The sequence below is a fragment of the Leucopleurus acutus genome (assembly GCF_964270905.1).
Source record: "Leucopleurus acutus genome assembly, chromosome: 4".
Classification (NCBI taxonomy): domain Eukaryota; kingdom Metazoa; phylum Chordata; class Mammalia; order Artiodactyla; family Delphinidae; genus Leucopleurus; species Leucopleurus acutus.
Genome location: NC_139146.1, coordinates 91,467,407 through 91,480,565, shown reverse-complemented (window position 1 = coordinate 91,480,565; position 13,159 = coordinate 91,467,407).

Genomic DNA, 13,159 nt, shown 5'->3' with positions numbered 1-13,159 from the left:
CACATCTGGCCAAGATACTGGCGGTATCTAAAAACCTGGAAATCAGCAGCCCAAAAGGCCACCTCCCTCCTAAGGGAAAAGGACCCCACGTGGTGATCCTAATCACCAACCATGCCCTGAAGTTGCAGGGTTCGCTCCGTGGGCACACCGACCTCGAGTGAGGAGGCCCTCCAACTCCAACATCCAGAGAGATAACCGGGGGCAACAGGGCACCATGACGACTCGTGTGAACATCACTTGACCTGGAGTTTCTCTCATAAAACAACAATAGTGTGTCCCGAAGGAGTAGACTACTGCTTGCAGGACTTCCTGCACCCAGAGGGGAGCTAATAATCTTGGCAGGGGAACCGTATATCACACTGTCACCATAGAAAAGCCTACAGACACCGTGATGATGGTGGCCAATAAGACCGGCTGGACTCCTGTTTACTTCAAAAGGCTGTTGACTCAGTGGCCATCATGGTCCTTGATCACCACTGACCCTGGACTGTCTGGGAGTTGAGCGGGCAGGGCTCTGACACCTGGTGCTGTTTTTACGTTAATTCAGGGGCCTAATTGAAGAAAGAGCAGACTACTGGTCAGAGCATCTAGGCTGGCAGAAACGGTCAGCCTAAGGTGGCCGAACAAATGTGGGGCGGGGTGAAACCGGCCCCCACAGCGTCTCTGCACATCTCTTTCCTGGACCCTTAAAGGTCATTAGAATCTATAACACTTCCAATGCTGGTGCTCAGGCGGACGAGCAGGGAGGCAGGGGTCCTGGGGCCAATCAACGTCACCTGGAGGCTGCTGGGGAGAAGTTCTGACCCTCGTCCCCTGGTATGAGGGCTCCCAACTCAGCACTCAGCAGTTACAGAAGAAGGGTCTGCACCCTCAGCACTCCAAGAATGAGGAACGGGACAAAAGGCAGAGGAGGGGTTTGTCCCCAGCAAAGCCCATTAAAAATCCCTGGGAGATAAAAATAGAATGTGGGCAATAAAGTCAAGTCTGACCTTTTTTATCCTTTGTGCTTTGTCTAATTTCACGTGCTCCTAGGGTCCCGCATGCAGAGGTTCCACACCCGGCACTTCAGACCAGATTTCCTGGTGCAGAATGGCTGGGTCGACACCTCAGCTCCTGGGGCCCAGTGCAGACTCCGAGATATAGAGCCTGAGCTGCAGCCAACCCGGCCCTTGAGAGCTCCGCCCCCTCCCTCCCACTGACTCTGACAGGATCTCTACACAGCAGCCCAGCCCACAGCCCACGGGGTAGTGCATGCTCTCACCTCTCCATTCTCTGATGAAAATATAAAGTTTCCTTTGCTTGGGAACCAAACTCAGTCTCGATCTGTTGGCCCCAATGACACTGGGCAGGGGGACCCTTGTTGGGGTCCACTCTGGAGGATCAGTAACAGAAATTGAGACTATTGTAACTTCAATGAACAGATGTGTGAGCCAAACTGTAGTTAACATAGAACAGTTTATAAGGCTCGGGTAAAATAAGATGTTTCTAACACTTCCATTTGATATTTCCATCACTTTATTATAAGCAAGTTCAGTGAAAAGGTTTGTCTTATTTGTCAGGTCAATATTAGAGAAATGAAGTGATTTCTTTCCAAGGATGTACATCTAATAATCTTGGTTAAAGCTTCAATCTTGTTTTAAATGCTTTTCCATTGAAAATGATACCTCTCTTTCAGCTCCCCCATTTCTGAGAAGTATAAAATCTTATAATTTATTATTACCAAAGGGGAAAGGTGGGAGGAGGGATAAATTAACAGTTTGGAATTAACACATACACACTGCTATGTATAAAATAGATCATCAACAAGGAACTACTGTATAGCACAGGGAACTACACTCAATATTGTGCAATAACCTATAAGGGGAAATAATCGGAAAAAGAACAGATATTTTTATTGACATCATCTATCAATGACAGTTAAAGTGTAACCTAAGGGAAGCCAGTGGTGAGTGCTTCTGACCCTGAAGACTTCAGTCATCTAAAGTTTGCACTCTGCCTACTTCCCAAGGCCCTTAATGAACATATGTGTAGCCGTAGCTTAAAAAACTCCCCAGTTTGGGTTTCGGGGAGACACTGATTTTGAAAAAGCCCTGGTGTTCTCCTTACATGAATGGGACTCTTCCTACTGCTAAAACATGTCTGTCACATCCAGAGGATGGTATACCGTCTGATCGGGAAGAGTTTGGAAAAGGCATCTCATCTCCTCATCTCCTGGTGCTCGGGTTCACCCCTCCAGCGTCTTTACTAACAGTCTCCCCACTTGGAGATGTCAACACTGTCAACATCCTGTTGCGTACAGTTTGGAATTTGTCCAGAGGATGAAGCGGAAGGATGAGGAACAATGAGAGACAAGTCCTAGGTGTTCAGACAGGCACATGTCACTCTAATTTCCCATCAGGAAGATGAATTGACCAAAGGCTAGGGTTGCCCATGGAAACAGTATAGGGCTTGAGGAAATCCCACTGCTTTGTGGCCAGTTCCCATAAACACAAGTTGAACAATGGAACTCAGGGGCAGTAAAATTCACGAAACTGCAGAGTTGAAAATATCTATCACTGAAAAATGTCTTGAGGAAAGTCAGAGAAAAGGATTGGCAAGCAAGGGAGAATGGCAGGAAAGGGATTTGAGGAGGTAGAAAGGACTCGCCATTAAGCACAAGAAAAGGGGCTGAACATTGCCGACATTGCAGTTGGCCAAAAAGGCTGTATGTGTTTTTTTCTGTATATATTCAAGAAAAGGGCATACACTTTTTTAGCCAACCAAACAGGTGGGCACTGGAAATCAATACTACAAAAGATATCACTTCGCATCAGTCAGAAGAGCCATCCTCATAAAGTGTAAACGCCAGAAATGCAGGACAGGGCAAGGAGAAGAGGGAGCCCTGTGAGGCTTATAGTGGAAATGTATATTGCCAACGGCCATTCTGGAGAAGTGTATTGTGTTTACTAAAGCATCTAAAAAATGAGCTACAGAGCATAGGGCACTTGCACTCATGGGCGTATATCTTGGGAAAAACAAAAATCGAGAGGACACAGGCACCCCAATGTTTACTGCCCCTCTGTTTAAAAGATCCTCGACTAGGATATAACTTAAATGTCTCTGGAGGGAAAAAATGGATAGAGATGTGGTACTTATGTAGAGTGGAATATTACTCAGCCTGGAAATCAATGAAATATGGCCAGTTGTAACAACTCCGGAGGAGTTACGTATGATCATTCTAAGTGACATAATTCAAAAAGAAAAAGACACATATCATAAGATATCACTTAAAGGTGGAATCCAAAATGGCTACACATGAAATAAATTACAAAACAAAAACATAGTCAAATATGTAGAAAATACGCGTGAGGCTGCTAAACGGGAAAGGTGGGGAGGGGTGAGGCATCATCCAGGAGGTTGAAATTAGCAAAGATACCATTCCAAATACCAAACTGATAATCAACAAGGCCTACACGGTAGCTAAAAGAACTGCACTCAGCACACTCAAGTCACCGGAAAAGAATATCTATGACTGGTAAGAATCTGAAAAAGAATTTATTGATGTCTCTCTGTACGTGAATCAAGTGGATGTACAGCAGCAAGAAACAGAGCTTTGAAAATCAGCTGTAACCAATATAGTAATAAATTGAAAAAAATAAACGACAGAGAGACAGAGAAAACCTCTTACAACTTTTCCTCAGGGACGGTGATGCAACATGGATTGAACACATCTAGACCCACAGCAGGATGAGACATAAGGCTGGAAACTGTTCGCGCTAAGAGAAATGTGAGGTTGGGTGAGGAAATGCACACCCTTTAAAGTAATACTACCTGGTACCCATTCAATGGGTCCCAAATCTGCAGGTTCAAGGAATCTTCCTACAGCTAAAACATGCATGGAAAACCCAGAGGACTGTACACCATGTGATCGGGAGATGTGTCTAAAATGCACCTCATTTATCCTCTCCTGGTGCTCCTGTTCATCATTCCAGCCACGTTACTTAGAATCTCCCCACTTAGAGAATCAGCACATTTAAACTTCTGTTTCACACATTTTGCAAATTGTGAGGAGGATGAACGGGAACAGGGGGAACCAATGAGAGAATAGTTGTAGGGGTTTGGACGGGCACATGTCACTCTAATTTCCCATTAAGAATAAGAATTAAAAAAAGGCTCAGCCCGCCTCGCCGGAGCCAAAATAGGGCCTGAAGCAATCCTGCGGTTTTGAGGCCAGCTCACAAAAGAGCAACTTAAAAAATGGAGCTCAGGGTCACTGCAATTCACAAACCTGCAGAGTTATAAATGAAAACTAACGTCCAAAAATATGTTGAGGTAAGGCAAAGAAGAGGATCTGAATGCAAGACAGAATTGCAAGAAACAGATTTCAAGAGATAGATTGGACTCGCCTTTAAAGCACATGAAAAGCGACAGAATTTTGACAATGATGCGGTTGGCCCAAAAGGGAGTATGCGTTTTTTCCTGAATATATCCAGGAAAAAACGCATACGCACTTTATGGGCAACCAAGCAAGCAAGCAATGCAAATGTGCACAACAAAGAAGTCTCATTTCCCACCGGTCAAAAGGGCCATCCGAAAAAATTGTAAACACCAGAAATGCAGGACAGGCCATGGAGAACAGGGAGCCTTTATACGCTGATGGACAGTGTGTGAACTGCCGAGAGCCACTCTGGAGAAGTGTATGGTGGTTCCTAAATCATCTAAAAAACAGAGCGACAGAGCATAGGGCACTTCCAATCACGGGAGTATATCTAGGGAAGTCTAAAAATCAACAAGACACAAGCACACCACAGTTTAGGGCTACTCTGTTTACAAGAACCTCAACTTCAGTACACCTTAAATATCCCAGGAAAGAGAACAATGGATAAAGAAAATGTGGTACTTATGTACAATGGAATATCTCTTCACCATGAAATCAATGTAATAAGGCTAGTAGAAGGATAAAGAGTGGATTGAGGTCCGATAATACTACTTGAAATAAGTCAAACAGAAAAAGAAACATATCATCAGATATCACTTATAGAGGGAGGATAAATATGGCTGCACAAAAAATGAATTACAAAACAGAACAGTGTCTCACATTTAGAAAACACACTTATGTCAGCTTAAGGGGAAAGGAGAGGTGGGGTGATGCATAAAACCAGAGTTTGAAATTAGCACAGATACCGTTCAATAAACCAAAATAGGTATCAGAAAAGATCTACACCTTGCTCAATGAACTGGCCTCAACACACCCTATACACCGCAGAGAAATATATCTGAGTAATAAGAATCTTAAAACCCATGTATTGATATATCTCCATAAGGGAATCAAGTGTGCGCAGAGCGGCACAAACACAGCAGTGAAAATGAGCTAAACCCCTTTATAGAAATAAATTTTAAAACCAAAACGCAGAAACAATGAAAGAGAGAAAAATTCTTACAAAATTCGCTCAGGGGCTGTGATGCAACCTGGAATGACCACATATAAACCCACAGCTGGATAAGACATAAGGCTGGACACTTGGGGCTGAAAGGATTGGTGAGCTTTGGTGAGCAACTGCCGAAAGTTTAATGCAATACTTCATGCTACTTATTCCAAGGGTCCCAACACTCCAAGTTGAAGGGAATCTTCCTAGAGCTAAACCATGCATGGGAAATCCAGCGGATGGTATACCATATGATCGGGAAAGGTTTCTAAAATGCACCTCATTTTCCTCTCCTGGGGCTCCGGATCAACATTCCAGCCACTTTACTAACAACATCTCCACATGGAGAGTCAATGCCTTTAAGTTCCGGAATCACACAGTCTGCAGTTAGTGCGGAAAATGAATGGGAATAGGGGGAACAAGTGAGAAAATAGCTGTAGCGGTTTCAATGGGCACATGTCACTCTAATTTCACATCAGGAAGAAGAATTAACCAAAGGCAGAGCAAGGCGCCCCAGAAGAAGAATAGGGCCTGAAGAAATCCTGTGGATATGAGGCAAGATCACAAAAATAAGAGCTGAAAAATGGAGCTAAGGGCCATTGCAATTCAAAAACCTGCAGAGTTATGAAGGCCAACTATTTTCCAAAAGTATATTGAGATAAGGCTATGAAGAGGCACTGAGAGCAAGGCAGAACTGCAGGAAACCGATTGCAGGAGGTAGACTGGAATTGCATGTAAAGCATAGGAAAAGAGGCAGAACGTCCACAATGATGCACTTGGCCAAAAAGGGCGTATGCGTTTTTTCCTGAATATATTCAGGAAGAAACGCATACGCCCTTTCTGGCCAACCAAGCAAACTCGCAAACAAAATCTGCACTACAATGAAGTCTCACTTCACCCCGGTCAAAGGGCCATCTGAAAAAAGTGTAAAATCCAGAAAGGCAGGACAGGCCATGGAGAACTGGGAGCCTTGTTATGCTGATGGGCGGCATGTAAATTGCCAACAGCCACTCTGGAGAAGTGTATGGTGTTTCCTGAAACATCCAAAAAACAAAGCAACAGAGCTGAGGGCACTTCCAATTACGGTCTTATAGCTTAGGGAAATTAAAATCAAAAAGACACAGCTACCCCAAAGTTTGGGACGGCTCTGTTTACAAGAACCTCGTTTACGGTACAGGTACAATATCGCAGAAAGCGAAAAATGGATGAAGAAGTTGTGGTACTTACGTACAATGCAATATCACTCAGCAATGAAATCTATGTCACAGGCCCCTAGCAGCATAATGAGTGGATTCAGGTACGATGATTCTAAGTGAAATAAGTCACACAGAAAAAGGAACATCATATGATATCACTACTAAACGGAATGTAAACTTGGCTACACAAGATCTGAATTACAAAACAGAGCAGGCTGTCAAATGTAGAAAACCAACTTATGCTTGCTTAAGGGGAAAGGTGAGTTGGGGTGCTGCATAAAACCAGAGATTGAAATTAGCACAGATACCGTTCCATAAGCCAAATATGTAATAGACAAGAGCTACTCCTTGCTCAACGAAGTGGACTCAACACCCCATATTAAACGCCTAAGAATATACCTTACTAGTAAGAATCTTAAAACCTATGGATTTATATGTCTCCGAAAGAGAATCAAGCGTGTGTACAGCGGCATAAGCGCAGCAGTGATAGGATTGGTGAGGTTCGGTGAGCAAATGCAGACCCTTTGAAGTCATATTGCATGGTACCCATTCCATGGGTCTCAACTCTCCATGTTTAAGGGATTCTTCCTTCAGCTAAAACATGCATGTGGAACCCACAGTATGATCCACCGTGTGATCGGAAAACGTGTTCAAATGTGTCTCAGTTTTCGTCCCCTGGTACTCGGGTGCAACATTCCAGATGCTTTATTAACACTCTCCCCACATGGAGAGTCAGTGCCTTTAACCTCCTGTTTGGCCCAGTTTGCAATTTCTGTGGAAAATGAACAGGAATAGGGAGAACCAATGAGAGACTAGGTGGAGGTGTCTGGACGGGCAAATTTAACTCTCATTTCCCACCAGGAAGAGGAATTAACCAAAGGCCCAGCATGCCGTGCCGGAACCAAACTAGGGCCGGAAGCAATCCTGCGGTGTTGCGGCCAGCTCACAAGAAAGCGAGTTGAAGAAAGGAGCTCAGGGGTACTGTAATTCACAAACCTACAGAGTTATAAATGACAGCCATTTTCCAAAAACATCTTAAAGTAAGGCTGCCAAGAGGAGTTGAAAGCGGGGCAGAATTGCAGGAAACCGATTTCAGGAGGTAGACTGGAATTGCATGTAAAGCATAGGAAAAGAGGCAGAACGTCCACAATGATGCACTTGGCCAAAAAGGGCGTATGCGTTTCTTCCTGAATATATTCAGGAAAAAACGCATACGCCCTTTTTGGCCAACCAAGCAAGCTTGCAAAGGAAATCTGCACTACAATGGAGTCTCACTGCCCCCCGGTCAAAAGGGCCATCCGAAAATAGTGTAAAATCCAGAAAGGCAGGACAGGCCATGGAGAACTGGGAGCCTTGTTATGCTGATGGGCGGGATGTAAATTGCCAACAACCACTCAGGAGAAGTGTATGGTGTTTCCTGAAACATCCAAAAAACAAGCAACAGAGCCTAGGGCATTTCCACTTATTGTCGTATAGCTTAGGGAAATAATAATCAAAAAACACAGCCTCCCCAAAGTTTGGGACGGCTCTGTTTACAAGAACCTCGTTTACGGTACAGGTTCAATATCACAGAAAGCGAAAAATGGATAAAGAAATTGTGGTACTTACGTACAATGCAATATCACTCAGCAAAGAAATCTATGTCATCAGGCCCGTGACAGCATAATGAGTGGATTCAGGTATGATGATTCTAAGAGAAATAAGTCACACAGAAAAAGAAACATCATAAGATATCACTACTACACGGAATGTAAACTTGGCTACACAGGAACTGAATTACAAAACAGAACAGTGTGTCAAATGTAGAAAACCAACTTATTCTTGCTTAAGGGGAAAGGTGAGTTGGGGTGCTGCATGAAACCAGAGATTGAAATTAGCACAGACACCGTTCCATAAGCCAAATATGTAATAGACAAGAGCTACTCCTTGCTCAACGAAGTGGACTCAACACCCCATATTAAACACCTAAGAATATACCTGACTAGTAAGAATCTTAAAACCTATGGATTTATATGTCTCCGAAAGAGAATCAAGGCTGTGTACAGCGGCATAAACGCAGTAGTTATAGGATTGGTGAGGTTCGGTGAGCAAATGCAGACCCTTTGAAGTCATATTGCATGGTACCCATTCCATGGGTCTCAACTCTCCAGGTTTAAGGGATTTTTCCTTCAGCTAAAACATGCATGTGGAACCCAGAGTATAATCCACCATGTGATCGGGATACGTGTTCAAATGTGTCTCAGTTTTCGTCCCCTGGTACTCGGGTGCAACATTCCAGACGCTTTACTAACACTCTCCCCACTTGGAGAGTCAGTGCCTTTAACCTCTTGTTTGGCCCAGTTTGCAATTTCTGCGTAAGATAAACAGGAAGAGGGAGAACCAATGAGAGACTAGGTGGAGGTGTCTGGACGGGCAAATTTAACTCTCATTTCCCACCAGGAAGAGGAATTAACCAAAGGCTCCGTGTGCCATGCTGGAAATAGATTAGGGCCTGAGGAGATCCTGCGGTGTTGCGGCCAGCTCACAAGAAAGCGAGTTGAAGAAAGGAGCTCAGGGGCACTGTAATTCACAAACCTGCAGAGTTATAAATGACAGCTATCTTCCAAAAATATATTGCAGTAAGGCTGCCAAGAGGAGTTGAATGCGGGGCATAATTGCAGGGAACCGATTTCAGGAGGTAGACTGGAATTGTATGTAAAGCATAGGAAAAGAGGCAGAACGTCCACAATGATGCACTTGGCCAAAAAGGGCGTATGCGTTTTTTCCTGAATATATTCAGGAAAAAACGCATACGCCCTTTTTGGCCAACCAAGCAAGCTTGCAAAGGAAATCTGCACTACAATGAAGTCTCACTGCCCCCCGGTCAAAAGGGCTATCTGAAAAAAGTGTAAAATCCAGAAAGACAGGACAGGCCATGGAGAACTGGGAGCCTTGTTATGCTGATGGGCGGCATGTAAATTGCCAACAGCCACTCTGGAGAAGTGTATGGTGTTTCCTGAAACATCCAAAAAACAAAGCAACAGAGCCTAGGGCACTTCCACTTATGGTCCTATAGCTTAGGGAAATTAAAATCCAAAAGACACAGCCACCCCAAAGTTTGGGCCGGCTCTGTTTACAAGAACCTCGTTTACGGTACAAGTTCAATATCACAGAAAGCGAAAAATGGATAAAGAAGTTGTGGTACTTATGCACAATGCAATATCACTCAGCAATGAAATCTATGTCATCAGGCCCGTAGCAGCATAATGAGTGGATTCACGTACGATGATTCTAAGTGAAATAAGTCACACAGAAAAAGAAACATCATAAGTTATCACTACTACACGGAATGTAAACTTGGCTACACAAGAACTGAATTACAAAACAGAACAGGGCCTCAAATGTAGAAAACCAACTTATGCTTGCTTAAGGGGAAAGGTGAGTTGGGGTGCTTCATAAAACCAGAGATTGAAATTAACACAGATACCGTTCCATAAGCCAAATATGTAATAGACAAGAGCTACTCCTTGCTCAACGAAGTGGACTCAACACCCCATATTAAACTCCTAAGAATATACCTGACTAGTAAGAATCTTAAAACCTATGGATTTATATGTCTCCGAAAGAGAATCAAGCGTGTGTACAGCGGCATAAGCGCAGCAGTGATAGGATTGGTGAGGTTCGGTGAGCAAATGCAGACCCTTTGAAGTCATATTGCATGGTACCCATTCCATGGGTCTCAACTCTCCATGTTTAAGGGATTCTTCCTTCAGCTAAAACATGCATGTGGAACCCAGAGTATGATCCACCGTGTGATCGGGAAACGTGTTCAAATGTGTCTCAGTTTTCGTCACCTGGTACTCGGGTGCAACATTCCAGACGCTTTACTAACACTCTCCCCACTTGGAGAGTCAGTGCCTTTAACCTCCTGTTTGGCCCAGTTTGCAATTTCTGTGGAAAATGAACAGGAATAGGGAGAACCAATGAGAGACTAGGTGGAGGTGTCTGGACGGGCAAATTTAACTCTCATTTCCCACCAGGAAGAGGAATTAACCAAAGGCCCAGCATGCCGTGCCGGAACCAAACTAGGGCCGGAAGCAATCCTGCGGTGTTGCGGCCAGCTCACAAGAAAGCGAGTTGAAGAAAGGAGCTCAGGGGCACTGTAATTCACAAACCTACAGAGTTATAAATGACAGCCATCTTCCAAAAACATCTTAAAGTAAGGCTGCCAAGAGGAGTTGAAAGCGGGGCAGAATTGCAGGAAACCGATTTCAGGAGGTAGACTGGAATTGCATGTAAAGCATAGGAAAAGAGGCAGAACGTCCACAATGATGCACTTGGCCAAAAAGGGCGTATGCGTTTCTTCCTGAATATATTCAGGAAAAAACGCATACGCCCTTTTTGGCCAACCAAGCAAGCTTGCAAAGGAAATCTGCACTACAATGAAGTCTCACTGCCCCCCGGTCAAAAGGGCCATCCGAAAAAAGTGTAAAATCCAGAAAGGCAGGACAGGCCATGGAGAACTGGGAGCCTTGTTATGCTGATGGGCGGGATGTAAATTGCCAACAACCACTCTGGAGAAGTGTATGGTGTTTCCTGAAACATCCAAAAAACCAAGCAACAGAGCCTAGGGCATTTCCACTTATGGTCGTATAGCTTAGGGAAATAATAATCAAAAAACACAGCCTCCCCAAAGTTTGGGACGGCGCTGTTTACAAGAACCTCGTTTACGGTACAGGTTCAATATCACAGAAAGCGAAAAATGGATAAAGAAATTGTGGTACTTACGTACAATGCAATATCACTCAGCAAAGAAATCTATGTCATCAGGCCCGTGACAGCATAATGAGTGGATTCAGGTATGATGATTCTAAGAGAAATAAGTCACACAGAAAAAGAAACATCATAAGATATCACTACTACACGGAATGTAAACTTGGCTACACAGGAACTGAATTACAAAACAGAACAGTGTGTCAAATGTAGAAAACCAACTTATGCTTGCTTAAGGGGAAAGGTGAGTTGGGGTGCTGCATGAAACCAGAGATTGAAATTAGCACAGACACCGTTCCATAAGCCAAATATGTAATAGACAAGAGCTACTCCTTGCTCAACGAAGTGGACTCAACACCCAATATTAAACGCCTAAGAATATACCTGACTAGTAAGAATCTTAAAACCTATGGATTTATATGTCTCCAAAAGAGAATCAATCGTGTGTACAGCGGCATAAACGCAGTAGTGATAGGATTGGTGAGGTTCGGTGAGCAAATGCAGACCCTTTGAAGTCATATTGCATGGTACCCATTCCATGGGTCTCAACTCTCCAGGTTTAAGGGATTTTTCCTTCAGCTAAAACATGCATGTGGAACCCAGAGTATAATCCACCGGGTGATCGGGATACGTGTTCAAATGTGTCTCAGTTTTCGTCCCCTGGTACTCGGGTGCAACATTCCAGACGCTTTACTAACACTCTCCCCACTTGGAGAGTCAGTGCCTTTAACCTCTTGTTTGGCCCAGTTTGCAATTTCTGCGTAAGATAAACAGGAAGAGGGAGAACCAATGAGAGACTAGGTGGAGGTGTCTGGACGGGCAAATTTAACTCTCATTTCCCACCAGGAAGAGGAATTAACCAAAGGCTCCGTGTGCCATGCTGGAACTAGATTAGGGCCTGAGGAGATCCTGCGGTGTTGCGGCCAGCTCACAAGAAAGCGAGTTGAAGAAAGGAGCTCAGGGGCACTGTAATTCACAAACCTGCAGAGTTATAAATGACAGCTATCTTCCAAAAATATATTGCAGTAAGGCTGCCAAGAGGAGTTGAATGCGGGGCATAATGGCAGGGAACCGATTTCAGGAGGTAGACTGGAATTGTATGTAAAGCATAGGAAAAGAGGCAGAACGTCCACAATGATGCACTTGGCCAAAAAGGGCGTATGCGTTTTTTCCTGAATATATTCAGGAAAAAACGCATACGCACTTTTTGGCCAACCAAGCAAGCTTGCAAAGGAAATCTGCACTACAATGAAGTCTCACTGCCCCCTGGTCAAAAGGGCTATCTGAAAAAAGTGTAAAATCCAGAAAGGCAGGACAGGCCATGGAGAACTGGGAGCCTTGTTATGCTGATGGGCGGCATGTAAATTGCCAACAGCCACTCTGGAGAAGTGTATGGTGTTTCCTGAAACATCCAAAAAACAAAGCAACAGAGCCTAGGGCACTTCCACTTATGGTCCTATAGCTTAGGGAAATTAAAATCAAAAAGACACAGCCACCCCAAAGTTTGGGACGGCTCTGTTTACAAGAACCTCGTTTACCGTACAAGTTCAATATCACAGAAAGCGAAAAATGGATAAAGAAGTTGTGGTACTTACGTACAATGCAATATCACTCAGCAATGAAATCTATGTCACAGGCCCCTAGCAGCATAATGAGTGGATTCAGGTACGATGATTCTAAGTGAAATAAGTCACACAGAAAAAGGAACATCATATGATATCACTACTACACGGAATGTAAACTTGGCTACACAAGATCTGAATTACAAAACAGAGCAGGCTGTCAAATGTAGAAAACCAACTTATG